At 42.5% G+C, this 3,993-nt stretch overlaps 1 pseudogene; it reads right to left on the bottom strand.

Moving 5' to 3' along the window:
• Positions 1-1,543: 1,543 nt before the first annotated feature.
• LOC131502053 (large ribosomal subunit protein uL23-like) lies at positions 1,544-2,021 on the bottom strand (annotated as a pseudogene).
• Between the last annotated feature and the right edge of the window lie 1,972 nt (positions 2,022-3,993).

The raw sequence follows: 3,993 nt of genomic DNA, 5'->3' as shown, positions 1-3,993 counted from the left end.
TTTTCAAATATGGAACCAGCTTTGCATCTCTGGAATGAATCTTCCTTGTTCACGATGTGTCTTTCTTTTTATACGTTGCTCAATTCTATGTGATAATACCCTGTTTAGTACGTACTTTATGCTGATATTCATGAGGGCTATTTGTCTACAGCTTCCTTTTTTTGGACTCTCCGACTGATTTTGGTACCAGGACGTTGCTGCCCTCGTAAAATAAGCTCAGGACTGTTCTCTCTTGTATTTTTTTTTTTTTTAAAAGATGTTACAAACTTGGTGTGCTTTTTAAAACATTTGATAGAGGGGTGCCTAGGTGGCTCAGTTGCTGAAGCGGCTGACTCCTGATCTCAGCTCAGGTCATGATCCTGGTTGAGCTTCTCTCACTCGCTCTCTCTCTCTCTCTCTCTCTGCCCTTTCCCTGCTCAAGCACACTTGCTCTCTCCTTCTCTCTCTCAAAGTAAACTTTAAAAAAAAACAAACATTTGATAGAATGCACCTAGAATTTATGTGTGGTAGAATTTATGGGAGGCTGAGGATTACTTTCTTGGGAGTGTTAAAGTTACAAATCCAACTTCTATGATAGGTATAGGGCTACTCAAATTATCTATTTCATATTGGGTGAGTTTTGGTTCTTTGTGCCTTTTGAAATATTGTTCCATTTCATCTAATTCACCAGATTTATGTGTACTTGTTCACACTGTTCCCTTATTATCCTTTTGATGTTTGCAGTGTCTGTCGTGATAGCCTCTGTTTCATTTCTGATATTAGTAATTTGTGCCTTCTCTTTTCTCGTCAGTCTTGCTAGAGACTTGTCACTGTTTTTAAATTACACGATTTTTTTTTAAGGTTTATTTACTTTTGAGAGAGAGAGAGAGACAAGGAGACACAGGATCCGAAGCAGGCTCCAGGCTCCAAGCTGTCAGCACGGAGCCCCACGCAGGGCTCAAACTCGTGAACGGCGAGATCATGACCTGAGCCAAAGTCGGACAGTTAACCGACTGAGCCACCCAGGCATCCTGAGACTTATCGCTTTTATTGCTCTTTTCCAAGAATCAGCTCCTCATTCCATTGATTTTCTATACTGATTTTCTGTTTTCTGCTTCCTTTGGGCTTAATTTTGCTCTCCTTTATGAAGGTTCTTAAGATTAGGTGACCGATTTGAGATTTTTCCTTTTTTTAATGTAAGCGTTTAATGGTGAACAAAATCTCGTCTCAGCACTGGTTTGGTTTGCACGTGCTATATTTTTATTTTCATCCACTTCAATGTATTTTTTTTATTTCCTTTGAGACTTCCTCTTTGACCCATGGATTAGTTGTTTTCAAATGCTTGGATAGTTTCTGTTATCTTTCTGGTATTGATTTCTAGTTTGATTCTTTTGTAATCGGAGAACATGTTCTGACTTCCATTCTTTTCATTTTGTTGAGGTTTGTTTCATGGCCCAGAATATGAACCATCTTGTCTATGTCCCATAGATACTGCGTTATTTTGTGTGTGTGTGTGTGTGTGTGTGTGTGGTAAGATGTTTATATTTAGAATTAGCTAGCTGGGCTAAGTTTGGATGACCCCACTTTTGTTGGCAACATCTAAAGCATCATAGTCAGGAGCCAGTTAAACATATGCCTCCTTCTCTTTATCGGGCCTGATCAGGATGCTGACCTTGGCCACCTCAAGTTGTAGAATTTCTTCACAGCCTGTTTGATCTGGTGTTTATTGCTTTTGACATCCACAATGAACACAGTGTGCTGTCACCTATCTTCCTGGCTGACTCAATGGTCAGGGGGAAGTTGACGATGGCATAATAGTCAAACCTGTTTCTCCTGGGGACGCTCTACTAAAGATATATTGGCTGCTTTGAGAGCCATAGTGGCTTGGGCCACTACGAGTTGGGTGATGTCTGAATATTCCTCTTCTTTTTGTGACTGTGAATTCCTTTCAGCACTGCTTCCTTGGCCTTCAAAGCCTCTGCTTTGGCTTTGGCTTTGGCTTTGGGAGGAGCAGGGGTTTCCTTATCCACTTTCAGTGCCATTTTTGTGCCATCGACACTTTAAAAGAATGTGTATTCTAGGGTGCCTGAGTGGCTCAGTCCATTAGTCATCCAACTCTTGGTTTAGGCTCAGGTCATGATCTCATGGCTCATGAGATCAAGCCTTGTGTCAGGCTCTGCACTGACCGTACAGAGCCTGCTTGGGATTTTCTTTCTCCCTTTCTCTCTGCCCCTTCCCCACTTGTGTGCTTTCTCTCTCTCAAAATAAATAAATAAACATTTAAAAGAATGTGTATTCTGCTGTTATTGGATGGAATGTTTTATAAATGTTGATTACATCCTGTTGGTTGATGGTGTCTTAAGTTCTTATATATCCTTGATGATTGCCTAGAACTTTTATCAGTTGTTTAAAAAGTCATTTTTTTTTTAAGTTTATTTATTTTGGGGCGAGAGAGAGAGAGAGAGAGACACAGCATGAGCGGGAGAGGGGCAGAAAGAGAGGGAGACACAGAATCCGAAGCAGGCTCCAGGCTCCGAGCCGTCAGCACAGAGCCCGACACGGGGCTCAAACTAATAAACCGTGAGATCATGACCTGAGCCAAAGTCAGATGCTTTACCAACAGAACCACCCAGGCGCTCCTCAGTTGTTTATAGAGGAGTGTTGAAGTATCCAACTGCAACTGTATTAATTTTTGCTTCACATGTTTTGCAGTTCTGTTGGTTTATGCATACAAATTTAGGATTTCTTTGTCTTCTTGGTAGACTGGCTCTTTTATCATTATCTAAAATTCCTCTCGCTTCAAGGAATTTTTTTTTTAATTTTAAATATTTATTTTTGAGAGAAGGACAGAGACAGAGTGTGAGCAGGGAAAGGGCAGAGAGAGAGGGAGACACAGCATCCAAAGGAGGCTCCAGGCTCTGAGCCATCAGCACGGAGCCCAATACGGGGCTTGAACTCACGAACCGTGAGATCATGCCCTGAGCTGCAGTCGGACGCTCAACCGACTGAGCCACCCAGGTGCCCCATTAGTTGTTCATTTTAAAACTAAAGAAAGACTCAAGAAAATAATGAAGACTCAAGAAAATAATATTTTCTCATACAGAGATGAGTAAACTACAAAATGAGCTACTCTGGCTGTCAGGTTCAGTAGGTAGGTGTCTTAGTCTGGGCTCTCCAGAGAAACAAAATAGGATGTATGTATATTTTATTATCAGGAACTGGATTACCTGATTATGGAGGCTAAGAAGTGGTATCATTCCGGTCTAAGTCCCAGGGCCTGAGAACCAGGAGAGCTGATGGTATAGTTCCAATCTGAGCCTAAGTTTAAAGACAGGAGAAGAGTGATATCCCAGCTTGAAGACAGGCAGAGAGAGAATTCTCCCTTACTCAGCATTTGTTCTATTCAGACCTTCAGTGAATTGAAGGTGGCCCACCCACATGAGGGAACACAATCTGCTTTACTCAGTCTATCAATCTCATCCAGACACAGCCACAGACATGCCGAAAAGGTTTAACCAAGTGTTTGGGCGCCCGGTGGCTCAGTCAAATTAATACATACAACTAACCATCAAAAGGGTAGGTTACTGGGGGGTCTGGGGGGGGGGGTGGTCCATCGGTTAAGCATCCGCCTCTTGGTCGGCTCAGATCATGATCTCACGGTTTGTGGGTTCAAGCCTCGCATCGGTCTCCCCCCCGAGCACGGAGCGTGCTTAGGATTCTCTCTCTGTCTCCCTCTCTCTTTGCCCCTCCCCTGCTCTCTCTCTCTCTCTCTCAAAATAAATAAACATTGTTTAAGAGAAGTGTAGGTTACTGGTTTGACCAGAGAACATTTCTTTATGCACTCCTCCTCTCCACCCCACACACATTCCTTTAAAAGTAGTTCACATCATTGGTTATGTCCAAGGTAGCACGGAAAAGCTCTTGTAATTGCCTCCTGAAGCAAAAACACCCACAGACTCTGGGAACATTACTCTTGGTGAACTCCTCCTTAGCCACTGCGATTGTGAAAACACT

The sequence above is a fragment of the Neofelis nebulosa genome, chromosome X (assembly GCF_028018385.1).
Source record: "Neofelis nebulosa isolate mNeoNeb1 chromosome X, mNeoNeb1.pri, whole genome shotgun sequence".
Lineage (NCBI taxonomy): Eukaryota > Metazoa > Chordata > Mammalia > Carnivora > Felidae > Neofelis > Neofelis nebulosa.
Note: the sequence above shows the minus strand (reverse complement) of the source record. Positions and strands in the feature narration are given on the sequence as shown.